Source organism: Leptonychotes weddellii, chromosome 2 (assembly GCF_054177405.1).
Source record: "Leptonychotes weddellii isolate Sample4059 chromosome 2, ASM5417740v2, whole genome shotgun sequence".
NCBI lineage: Eukaryota > Metazoa > Chordata > Mammalia > Carnivora > Phocidae > Leptonychotes > Leptonychotes weddellii.
The window spans coordinates 105,965,458-105,979,156 of record NC_138370.1 but is presented as its reverse complement, the minus strand read 5'-3'; the positions used below and the strand labels follow the sequence as shown (position 1 = coordinate 105,979,156).

The 13,699-nt window shown below is 37.5% G+C and overlaps 1 non-coding gene across 1 annotated transcript; it reads left to right on the top strand.

The window, feature by feature from the left end:
- Positions 1-1,604: 1,604 nt before the first annotated feature.
- On the top strand, positions 1,605-1,711 carry LOC115939338 (U6 spliceosomal RNA). Its single transcript, XR_004074166.1, has one exon. It is a non-coding gene; the product is annotated as a U6 spliceosomal RNA (small nuclear RNA).
- The last annotated feature ends 11,988 nt before the right edge of the window (positions 1,712-13,699 follow it).

The window sequence follows — 13,699 nt, the reverse complement described above, 5'->3', positions numbered from 1 at the left end:
AATCAGCAAGGAAAAGTCAAATTTTCACTCTTTGGAGATGACATGATATTCTATGTAGAAAACCCAAATGATTCCACAAAAAAAAACTGCTAGAATTGATAAACAAATTCAATAAAGTCTCAGGATACAAAATCAATGTACAGAAATCTGTTGCATTTTCATATGCCAATAGTGAAGCAGCAGAAAGAGAAATTAAGGAATCAATCCCATTTACAATTGCTCCAAAAACAATAAGATACCTAGAAATAAACCTAACCAAAAGAGTGAAAGACCTGTACTCTGAAAACCATAAAACACTGATTAACAAAATTGAAGAGAACACAAAGAAATGGAAAGATATTCCATGCTCATGGATTGGAAGAACAAATATTCTTAAAATATCTATACTACCCAAAGCAATCTACACATTTAATAAAATCTCTATCAAAATACCACCAGCATTTTTCACAGAGCTAGAACAAATGATCCTAAAATTTGTATGGAACCACAAAAGACCCTGAAGAGCCAAAGCAACCTTGAAAAAGAAAAAGCAAAGCTGGAGGCATCACAATTTTAGACTTTGAATTATATACAAAGCTGTGGTGATCAAGACAGTATGGTACTGGCACAAAAATAGAAACATGGATCAACAGAACAGAATAGAAAACCCAGAAGGGAACCCACAACTGTATGGTCAATTAATCTTCAACAAAGCAGGAAAGAATATCCAATGGAAAAAGGACAGTCACTTCAACAAACGGTGTTAGGAAAACTGGACAGCAACATGCAAAAGAATGAAACTGGATCACTTTCTTATACCATAACAAAACTAAATTCAAAATGGATTAAAGACTTAAATGTGAGACCCGAAACCATCAAAATCCTAGAGGAGAACACAGGCAGTAATCCCTTTGACATCAGCCATAAACTTCCTTCAAGACATGTCTCCGGAGGCAAGAGAAATAAAACCAAAAATAAACTATTGGGACTGCATCAAAATAAAAAGCTTCTGTAAGCAAAGGAAACAATCAACAAAACTAAAAGGCAGCTTTCAGAATGGGAGAAGATTATTTGCAAGTGACATACCTGATAAAGGGTTAGTTTCCAAAATATAAAAAGAACTTACAGAACTCAACACCCCCCCAAAAAAATCCAATTAAAAAATAGGCAGAAGACATGAATAGACATTTTTCCTAAGAAGACATACAGATGGCCAGCAGACACATAAAAAGATGCTCAATATCACTCATCATCAGAGAAATACAAATCAAAACTACAATGAGATATCACCTCACACCTGTCAGAGTGGATAAAACAAAAACCGCAAGAAACAAGTAAGTGTCAAGAATGTGGAGAAAAAGGAACACTCTTGCACTGTTGGTGGGAATGCAAACTGGTGCAGCCACTGTGGAGAACAGTATGGAGATACCTCAAAAAGTTAAAAATAGAACTACCCTATGACCCAGCAATTGCACTACTAGGTATTTATCTCAAAGATGCAAATGTGGTGATCTGAAGGGGTACCAGCGCCCCAATGTTTATAGCAGCAATGTCCACAATAGCCAAACTATGGAAGGAGCCCAGATGTCTATCGACAGATGAATGAATAAAGAAGCTGTGGTATAGTGCTCACTTCAGCATCACACATACTAAAATTAGAACAATATAGAGAAGATTAGCATGGCCCCTGTGCAAGGATGACATGCAAATTCATGAAGTGTTCCATATTTTTATGGTTTTACTCATATGTGGAATATAAGAAATAGTGCAGAGGATCATAAGGGGAGGGAAAACTGAATGGGAAAAAATCAGAGAGGGAGATAAACCATGAGAGACTCTTGACTCTGGGAAATAAACTGAGGGTTGTGGGAAGGGAGATGGGTGGGAGGATGGGATAACTGGGCGATGGGCATTAAGGAGAGCACATGATGTGATGAGCATTGGGTGTTGTATGCAACTGATGCATCATTGAACACTACTTCAGAAACTAATGATGTATTATATGTTGGCTAATTGAATTTTAAAAAAAAGAAGTGATACACACAATGGAATATTACTCAGCCATAAAAAAGAATCACATCTTGCCATTTTGCAATGATGTGGTTGGAGCTAGAGAGTATAATGCTAAGGAAATAAGTCATAGAATGACAAATACCATATGATTTAACTCTTATGTGGACTTTAAGAAACAAAAAAATGAGCAGAGGGTAAAAAAGAATAGAGAGGAAGACCAAGAAACAGACTCTTAACTATAGACAACAAACTGATGGTCACCAGAGGGGAGGTGGGTGGAAGATGGGTTAAATAGGTGATGGGGATTAAGGAGTGCACTTGTTGTGATGAGCACCAGGTATCATATGGAAATGTTGCATCAGTGTATTGTACACTTGAAACTAATATTACACTGTATGTTAACTAACTGGAATTTAAATAAAAACTTTAAGAAAAAGGAATGAATCAAAGCTAGGAGTATATAAAGACAATATATTGCTAAATTTGGGTTGAAATCTTAGATTACTATAGGTAAAAAATCATTTGTCAGTGATCTTTTGATAATTCCTAAAATGAAATCTAAGTATTATTTGACTTAAATAAAATCTAGGTGTATTTGAGTTGAACTGAGTTGTCTTTCAAAAACAACATTAAAAAAAGTTTCAGTGGCACTGAAATTGAAAGATGAGCAAAGATTGCTTTCTTGGCAACATTTAGATTTTCTTATAAGAAACAACTTTATTTCCTTTAAGTATGTAAATTTATATATAGAAATTTAAATAAAATGTTGTCAACTTGAAAAAAATTGCTTTATTCTAGTTCTTTTGTTTTTCTACATAAATTTTAGAGTGATATTGTTAATATCTGCAAAAAAAAGCCAACCTTGTTGGAATTTTGATAGGAATTACATTAAAACTTACTTCAATTTGGGAAGAATTGACATATCTACTATGTTGAGTCTTCCAATCTACAAACACAGTATGTCTCTACTTATTTAGGTTTTCTTTGATTTCTTTCATCAACCTTGTAGAGTTTTCAGCCTGCAAGTCCTTTTTGTTAGATATACACCTAAGTATATAATTTTGGGCGTGAGTGTCAATGGAATTATACTAATTTTGGTGACCCTGTGCTCATTTCTAGTGTTTGGAAATATGACTGATATTTTTCTTATTTACTGTGACTGTATTGAACACCCTCCTTATTATTTCTAGGAGTTTTTTGTAGGTTCCTTATTTTCTATGCAGACAATCATGTCTTCTGAAAATAGGGACAGTTGTATTCCTTTCAGTTCTGTATTGTTTTTATTTTCCTTTTTTACTTTCTTATACTAGCTAGACTATCCAACATTATGTTGAATAAGTGTGGTGAGAGTGGACATCCTTGCTTTCTTCCTGATCTTAAAGGAAAAGCATTCAGTTCTGTACCATTAAGTATAAGGTTAGCCATGCTAGTTTGTTTCCTTACTGTTTTATAGATGGTCATCATCAAGTTGAGGAAGTTTCTCTATATAGTTACTTTTCTGACAGTTTTACCAAGAACTGGTATTGAATTTTTTCTAATTATTTTTCTGTATTAATCGATCATGTGATTTTTCTTCTTTTGCCTTAATATGGTAGATGATATTTGATTTTTGCATTTGAGCCATTACTGCATCCCTGGAATAAACCTCACTTGGTCATGAAGTAGAATTATTTTTACATATTGCTGAAGTCTACTTGCAAATAGTTTTAAGGATTTTTGCGTTGATTTTCGTGAAGAATGTTGGTCTGTAGTTTTCTTTTTTATACTGTCATCTGGTTTTGGTATCAGGGTAATACTAGCTTCATAGAATGAATTCCTCTTCTATTTTTTAGAAAAGACCATGCAAAATTGGTGTTATTGCCTCTTTAAACTCTGGTAGGATTTTCCAGAGAAACAATCTGGGCATGAAGATTTCTATTTGGGTTATTTTAAAATAATGAATTACGTTTTCTTATTGGTTATAGAGCTATACTGCTTTAGCTTTGTCACATACATTTTAATATGCTGTATTTTTATTTTCAGTTCCATGTATATTTTGAGTCAACTCCTTTGACTCATGGATTATTAACAAATGTGTTTAGTTTCCAAGTGTTTAGAGATTTTTCTATTATCTTTCCTTTACGTATTTGACTGGTTTGATTCCATTGTGGTCAGAGAACACCGTCTGCATAATTCAATTCTTTTAACTCTGATGAAGTTTGTTTCTGGGTGGCTGGCATCTTCTGCTCCAAGTTTGGGATACAAGAGATAAAAAGAAAAGCAGAGACACTCACCGCAGTGTTCTTCCTCAGGTCCCGAGTCCCTAGCCAGCCTACCTTCTTCCGGACGAGAAAGGCAAAGCCTTTTTTTTTATCAAGGCATTTGGTTAGCTATTTGGTTGTGGCGGTGGTGGAAATGGTGGCTGTTAGCATATGGTGAAAGTAAAATGTGTGTGTGTTTGTGTTGGGTCATACCACTTAATAAATTCCTACGTAAATCTATATGTATGAATAAAAAACTCATAGGAAAATAATCAAACAATAGCATATTATAAGAAAATATAATTTAACAGAAAATTACAGGATAGATTAAGAACTTCTAGAAGTATAAGTGACTGAAAAAAATCAGAAACAGAAATGTAGATAAATATTACTAGCATTAAAAAAATCTTTCTACAAAGGCAGCATAGAGCATTAAAAGTACATAATCATGTATATAGAGTATTTATAAATATTTATGAGGAGATCAGTACGATTTGAACAGACAATTCACAGAAGAGGAAGCATGCATAGGTAATTATTAAATAATCAAACTCTGTAACAATTTAAAAATAGAAATTAAACAACAATAATTCTCTAGATACCTTTTTTTTTTTTAAGATTTTATTTATTTATTTGACAGAGAGAGAGCACAGCAGGGGGAGGAGCAGAGGGAGAGAGAGAAGCAGGCTCCCCACTGAGCAGGGAGCCCAATGTAGGACTCAATCTCAGGACCCTGGGATCATGACCTAAGCCGAAGGCAGACGCTTAACGACTGAGCCACCCAGGTGCCCTAGATGATGTCTTTGAATATTTATTGTGTCTACATGTATACTACACAGTAGATATCTGATTGGAACTTAAATTAGGCACATTAGGTAGAGATTTTACAACGATGATACAGTAACTTCCTTTAAGACAAGAAATAGCCATCCAGGTTCTTACTGCCAAGGGCCACATTGCCAACATGGCAGTAAACAAGCTTATAAATTTCCTCCAGCATCTACATGATTATTCGCAAGTGAATAACATGGTTGTGCCCTTTCGTGTAAACGTCATATTCATTGTGAAATAAGCTAAAAGGTAGTGAAAATCTATTTCCCCTTTCTGAATGATCTCTCAGCCTCGCCAGAGGCCAGCAAATTTTCTCTGAAATGCCAGATAAAGCAAAATATCTTAGGCTTTGTAGGCCACAAGATCTCTGTTGCAACAATTTGACATTGCATTTGTCAGGGAGGAAAAACTTTCCTCAACCCTCTTAAGTTTGTACTTACAGCTTGCAAATTAAACTGGCAAAAGACAGATTAGCAAGAGAAAAGAAAGGTTAATTCTTGTTTGTTCACAAGACAGCTCACAAAATGTGGCCTAAAGAGGGGGTTAGAATTGGGGGCCTATATACCATCTTAATATGGGAAAAGTTGGAGGAGAAGGGGCACTTATGGGAAAACAAATCACTCTTAGGAAAGATAAATGGACCTTTAGGAAAATAGATAGGAGATATGATCGTTTGTAACAATTACTTTTTAGACAATTTCTTATCCCAGTGCTGACTTCTCCTTGATAGGAGTCATCTTCCCTGGTTATGAAATTCTGGGGAAGGGAGTTAGGACAGTTGAGGAGTCATAACTCCTCTTTGGGGAGGCTTAGCTTTTAGGCTGGTAAGGGGAATTCAGACAAAGGCTTTTTTACATCTCTTAACTGTCAAATGTCTTCAGCTCAAAATAATCCTTCTGTCACAGTAGTATTGATAAGGGAAATCTGTGTCTTAAGATAGCCCACCGAGCCAGCAAGGAGTCCCAGCCTCTGCCCTGGGCTCTTCCGGGTTCTCCTCCCTGCCTGGCTTCCCTCAGGAGCCAAAAGTACCAAGTATGCGGAAGTAGAAGTGTATAAATTACCCTCTTTGTGCTCAGGGCTCCGACCTTTGGAGATACTCTCCTCTGAGCCCACCAGCCTTAAATAAAGCTCCTATCCTCCAAGATCTCCGAGTGCCGCTTGGTTCTTCCATCGGGCAATCCAGTCCAGGTTCCGTAACAGGATATTCTGAAGCCCTTCACAATATTATTGTGAAAGCAGTCATAGGCAATATATAAATGAATAGGGCTGGCCATGTTCCAATATGCCTTTACTTGCAGAAACAGGCATCAATTAGAGGGCCATGGTTTGCAAATCCCCACTCTAGATTCTCTCTATAATTTCAGGACACACACATTAAATATAGATAATAGTTAAGTAGTTAACTTTAGTTAGTAATAGTAACAAAGATTAATTTTGTTAACAATGAAGATGACTTAACTTGATTTCCTGTACATAGTTTGTCAAGAGCCTCCAATATTGTATTTCCATAGTATTTATAATGCTGTTTTTGGAAGAGTGGAAAATAAAAGCATAAATTGTTTAGAGAATTAGGTAATAATTGTCTATGTGAAAGAATATGACTTTGAAAACAAACACAGCTCAGATTTCTGGCTCTGCCATTTACTAGTTGTAGGTCCAGGGAAAATAATGTCTGCAAGCCTTAGTTTCTTCATTTATAAAAGAGAAAGAATAATATCTATTTCATAGGGTTATTGTGAATATTAAACCGAAAATATATAAAAGGGGTTAGTGACACTCCCTAGCAGGTAGTAACCTCTAAATAACTCATAGCTAAGTTATTGTTTATAGCTTATTCTTCATTAGTAAATAGAAGTTTTATTAGACAATGGAGAAATGAGCATTTGGGTTATGCTATTTATCCCTGTAATAGATTTGATATCTGTACCTTGAACCATTCAGTTTTAATGGTGATCATTACCACTTAAAAACAACGTGGTCTCTATTTTACAATCAGGAACATCACATATTATTTTGTTCAGAATTCTGAACAAAAAACTTGTCCAAAAGCCCCTTAGGTACTTGGGATGAAAGAAAGTACTGGACAAGTACTAATGAAATAGGCGCGAGGGGCGGTTTGAAAACTGACCATTTGAAAGATGGAGAGTCTAAACCAGTTATCACCATAAGGTCAGAGCTTGGTTCTTGGGCCCTTTTTTTCTGGACTTCTTAGTTTTATGTAGGGTGACTAGCAAGTAAGAGTAGCGCAATAAATTACAACACGATGAGGTAAATCACTATCAAGCATAGAAGCTGATGACATCACAGTCTCAAAACCTCCTCCAAAAGTCAAAACTGCTTTATTCATCCTTCTCTCTCATCAGGGAGCACTGACACAGTAATGACATCTGGGTTTCTTTCAAACCAGTGGATTTTGGCCAGGGTTGAAAGGTTTTTTTTCTTTCAATGGTTCACAGCCCCAATTAGGAACAAAATTAGCCGCTATGGGGGTGGGGGGATGGATGATTCTTTCCACAGAAGACTTCTTCCTAGTAAATTTGAATTGCAAATGTAAAAACCCCTAAAGAAAATGAAGACAAAATAAATAAATAAAGAGTGAGGCTTTTTTAAAGAGCAGCAGTAATTCATTATCAAGCAATTAGCCTTGCCATAAGCTCCCATTTCTCAGTTTAGAATATTTTGGTCAATATTGGCAATATAATTATGATAAAGGTTGAAGACATGGTGCAGCACTCAAATGTTAACCATTTACAAACAATTTGTCTTTAATGACAGACAGGAGAGCATCTAATTACACTCAGCATTTCAAGAAAGGCTGACTATTTGCCAAACAGCACTCCATTTGATTGCCTTTAAAGTGCAGCCCTGGGTTGTTAAAGGGAAAATAGGATTTTGGACTCCAGGTAATTAACTTTCCCCCCCGCTGTCCCTTTCTGAGGCCCTAATGAAGGCCCTTTGAAGTCTTCATTACCAATGGGTATTTGTCAAGGCCAAAATAATAATGCACGGACCAAAGTCCTTCAAATAACAGTTTCCTTTATCATTCCTCTGTAAAATCTTTGAAATGACTAATGATGGCCCGAAAGGTGTAAAGGGCAAGACTCATGGCCTGAAATGAGGCAAGTCATCTAGAGGGCTAGGACGGGGCAGCCAAAGAAAGGAAAGTAATACCAAACTGAAGGAGGATAAAGAGGGATTATTTGAGATCTAGATTGTTTTCCACAGAGGTTCATTCTTCAAAGCTTTGTGAAAAAGTATAAAGGAAAAAAAAATGAAAGAATGAAAAGTAAAGATAACTGAAAATATTAAAGCATATTTTCAAATACATACATGATCATAGGAATTCATTATTGACTGAATGGGCCCTTATTTAGGAGCATTTGGCTTGAAATGGGAGTAAGAGTGAAATCAGTCACAGAGTTGGTCTGCTCCATTTGTCTCAGAGTTCACTAGATGTATATTTCTAGCACTTCTTTTTCTCCTGAGAGCCCAGAATTTATAGAAACTATTTGAAGATAACTCAGAAGTGTATTTCATGGGCTCTTGGTAGGCTGTCTGAATCACGTGCCAGTGTGCCACAGATTTTCTCAAAACCCCTTCTTTTATTAATTAAGGTGTATGAAGAGGCTCTGAATTACTGATTTGCTTTTGTTAAGACTTTACTGCCCAGCTTCTACAGTATTCTATACAACACAAGTTTCTTAAACCTGGTAATGAGCTCTCTAATTTCAACACATTTTGGGGTCTCATATCTTTTTCAGAATATTCCAAATAGAAGAGAACCAGCATTGATGAAATACTCACCTTGTGTCACATTATCGTTTTCTCTCTGTAACCTACCAGCTTTTGTGTGGATGAAGGGACATTTTAAGTCAGTTAGTTCCCTCCTGGTTTCAATTCCTAGGAAGCAGCCTAGACTTTACCTTCACCATTCCCTTCTTCACCACAATGTTTACTCATTGACAAAACTCAGTTCATGGCTACATGCATATCTCATTTGCAAATCTTGGATTCCATTTTCATAATACATCCCAATTCCAACCACTTCTCACACTAGTTCAAATCACCATGACCTGACCGACAAGTAGATTACTGCAATCTCCACTGACTTCTACCCTTGCTCACCCCATGATGCTCACCTACAAAGCCAGAAGGACACTGAAATCCTGGGTGACTCTGTGCCACAGTCGATTAAGCGTCTGCCTTTGTCTCAGGTCATGATCCCAGGGTCCTGAGATCGAGCCGCCTGTTGGGCTCCCTGCTGAGCACACCCCCCTCTGCCCCCACTCCCACTCATTCTCTCACTCTCTCTCTCAAACAAAAAATAAAGTCTTTAAAAAAAATTTTTTAAAAAGGACACTGAAATCCTATGTCAGATCATATTACTCCTCTGTTTACAACCAACCCATCAACAAGCTCACTCAAAGGAATATATATATGTAATATAACATATATATGGATATATATATATAAAGTCATATAAATGGCTCATTCTTTCATTCTATTCAAATGCTACCTTACGAAAGACATCTGACAATCGCAACTAAAAGAGCATCCTTGCTCTGATATTCTCCATCTTCGTAACCTACTTCATTTTCTTTCAAAGCATCACCCAATGTGTCTTATATTTTATTTCTTTCTGCTGTACCCCAGTAGAATGCAATCTCCAGGAGAGGGGAACTTCATTGTAGCGTTCACTGCTATATCCCCGAAAACAGGGGATAATGAGTGAATAGATGATAGATGAATCTATGGTCTTCTATTTTGTGTCCTCTAGTCACTAAAGATTCAAAGTAAAAAAGGTATTATCACTTTTTGATGATTCTCAAGGCAGTTTCCTCCCAATTTTGAGACATTTAGAAACAAAGGGCATTACATTCTATAGGTTACTAATACCCAGTGACTTGTAAATATGTGTTCATTCATTTGTTCACTTCAGGGAGCTTACATTTCCGGTGGATGCCATGTTGGGGGACCATCAATACCATTTACACTTACAGAACAGAGGCAATCATTAAATACCACATTTGCTTTTATTCTCTTGTCTAAACCAATTCCGTTTTAGGGAATACTCCAAATCTTATTTTTGGGGGGGAATATATGACAGTTATAAATATACTAGGTGTATTAGTTTCCTAGCACTGCCCCACCCATGTATCACAAACTGGCTAGTTTAAAACAAAAGAAATTTATTCTCTCACAGTTCTGGGTGTTCAAAGTCTAAAACGAAGGTGTTGACAGTGCTATACGCCCTTCCAAGCCCCTAGAGGACGATCTGTGTTTGGATCTTCCAGTTTCTGGTGGCCCCAGGTGTTCCTCAGCTTATCACAGCACAATTTTAATCTTTGCCTCTGTCTCAGTGGCCATCCTCCTGGAGTGTCTGAGTCTCCCCTTAGTATGTGGATACCAGTCATATTAGATTAAGGGCCCACCCTACTCCAGCATGATCTCACTTTAACTAGTTACTTCTGTGAGAACCCTATTTCCAAATAAAATCACATTCTGAGGAACTAAGAGTCAGACATCCACATATTATTTTGTGGGACACGATTCCACCCCATAGCTCTAGGGAAACAAAACCTCGTGTGTTTCCTGCCATGGAGATTGTTCCTTTATTCATTTCACAGACATTTATTCAGAAATTCTTTTTTGTTACACACAATGCTAGATTCAGGCAATAAAAATGAATTAGACCTAGTTCTTATCTGAAAGGAGAAACAGAAACAAACAATTAAAAATATGGTGTTTAAATGTAATACTAGTGCTGTGACGAGAGTCACGTAGAGGCAAAGATTAGCATGTGATTAATTCTGCCTGTGAGAACAGGCTAGCAATTACAAAGATAATTTTTTGAAGTTAATACTAATGGAAGGATAAGAGCCAAGCAGGCAGAAAGATCAGTGGAGGCATTCTAGCTAGGAGTCCATTCAATACACATATATTGAGCACCTGCTGTGTGCTAAACATACAAGTTAGGTGCTGGCATACAGATATGATTTGTGTTCGTTTCTGGGGATAGAGGCATTAAATGCTTCCGTCTTGACGGAACATTAATTTAGTGGGGAAGACAGAAAAGTAAACAGAAAATCCTAATAGAATAGGCACTATGATGGGGTTATAAAGGAGTAGAGGAAGAGAGATAATTAGGTTTGAACACCGTGTTAAATGACTTGGCAATCTCATGAAGACTATTCTATAGGGGAGTCACATGATTAGACATTTCGCTAAAACGAAAAAAAAAAAAAGACTCCTATCCAGCTTCCTATTGCAGAATGAAGGATACTCCAGACAGTGCAGTGTCAGTCTTGTTTTTATTTCATTTTAAGTGCAGATTTTCATATGTCCATACCCATATGCCCTTTGCTAGGTGCTGCTTGGATGTTGTGTTTTTTATTACCATCCATTAGTTAGCTACCCAGGGTCTAACACAAACTGATAATAAGAAAGGAATAAAAATGGGAGCCAAATCTCTTTCTCTTGGACGTCAAGCTATGAACAAATGGAAAGGGAAGGAAAATACCAAATCAATAAGTCTTTGGTAATAGAGCTTGAATTTAAAGTTTTTCTGAGCATTATTAAAAATGTAATCTCCTTTTGAATCACTGGCTTTTGCAGTAACTAGAAAGGATTTGGGAAGAATCTTCATTAACCAGACTCCAGAGTTTTTACTAAACACATTTCCTCGTGATTACCTTTGTTTTAAGGTTATCTCAGAAATAACAGTTTTATATAAATAGACATATGTGAAAATTATAAGGAATTAATTTATGTATACATATGAGGATACGTGTTATGACTTCACCTTTTTAAATGCACATGCATGAAGTTCTGTAATACATTGGTCTCTGGAAGCCACCTAAAGAAAAATGACAGAGAGAACTTCTGCTAAAATTGATAAACATAAGCATAAAGCCCTATTCTCAAGGAAAAACTTCTGCTCTACCCTCTTAGTTAATTCTTGGGGACCTGTGAATGAAACTATCAGAAGACAGATTAGGAAGAGAAAAAAACTGATTTAAATAAAGAACATGAGAGAGTTCACCAAGAAATGTGACTCAGTGTGGTGGTTAGAATTTGGGGCTTGGGGCGTCTGGGTGCCTCAGTTGGTTAAGCATCTGCCTTCGGCTCAGGTCATGATCTCAGGGACCTGGGATCAAGTCCCGAATTGGGCTCCCTGCTCAGCGGGGAGCCTACTTCTCCCTCTCCCTCTACTGCTCCCCCTGCTTGTGCTCTCTCGCACTCTCTCTCTGTCAAATAAATAAATAAAATCTTTAAAAAAAATAATTTAGGGCTCATAAACTAAGGGGATAGGGAGAACACCTATGGAAGAAAAACAAATTCTTAGAAGGTGGTGTATAGAGAAAGGACAGTTAAGGGAAAACAAATGACTTTTTGGTGAAATAAATAGGCCCTTAGGAGAACAGATGGGCAAGATGATAATTTTGTGACAAGGTCTTTTCAGTGTGCTGCTGACTTCTTTTGTCTCTGATGATAAGAATCAGTCTTTCCTGGTCGCTCTCTGGGAGGGGATTTATGAGAATTGAGTTCTTTTGGGAGGCTCTGCTTTTAGGCAGATAAGAGATTTCAGAAACTGAAATACCTTCAGCTTAAAATAATTGTTATGCCACCGTGGCATATTTGAGATCCCTTCACGAGAACAGAAGGATGGGCACAGCGACTCGACAGAAAAGTGGAGACAGAAGGATCCCCACTCTATTCTTCAGCACCCTAAGGCTAAGAATAATAATCTAATGTTTCCCTGCTCTCACTTTGTAACTGGGTGGCTACCACACCCAATGGAGTGTTTAAGACTACCCAGGTTTCACCTCCAAGTTTTAACTCAGGGAATAATGAGCTAGCAGCTTTTGTTCTTGTCCCTCTCCTCCTTTATTACTCTTTGCTTTTTACAGGGAAGAATAACAAATAGCTTAAATTAGCCAAAATCCCCTCTGTCTCGGTTATTTTCTAACTAGATTTGCAGTTAAAAAAAAAAAAAAGTCCGGGGCGCCTGGGTGGCTCAGTCGTTAAGCGTCTGCCTTCAGCTCAGGTCATGATTCCAGGTCCTGGGATGGAGCCCCGCATCGGGCTCCCTGCTCGGCAAGAAGCCTGCTTCTCCCTCTCCCACTCCCCCTGCTTGTGTTCCTGCTCTTGCTATCTCTCTCTCTCTCTCTCTGTCAAATAAATAAATAAAATCTTTAAAAAAAAAAAAAAAAGTCCACTCCTGATAGTTAAAGAATTCTGATTCAGACTTTGACATCCGAACGCAGTCCAGCCCTGAGTGTGTTGGGAGTAACCAAGGAGACCCAAGAGCATCCAGAGTGTCCGCAGTGAGCCCGGGGCTATTAGGTCAGGGACGGTTGGGAACACAGAGAACTCACCTGGAGAGGGCTGCCTGTACTTCTGGTACTTGGAGGAGAAGGAACCTTCAGAGGCTGGCCATAGAGACAGCGCTGGGCGGCCCGGAGGGTGAAAGGGTCTATGCACTTCGATCACCACCTTCCCTCCTCACAGGCTGATTATGACACCACTGCTATCACGCATTCTTTGAAATTATCTGCACTAGACATATGTGATGCAAAATATAACCTGAAGGGTTTTTTTAATTTTCCGTAAAAAATATTAAAAACGCATTTCTC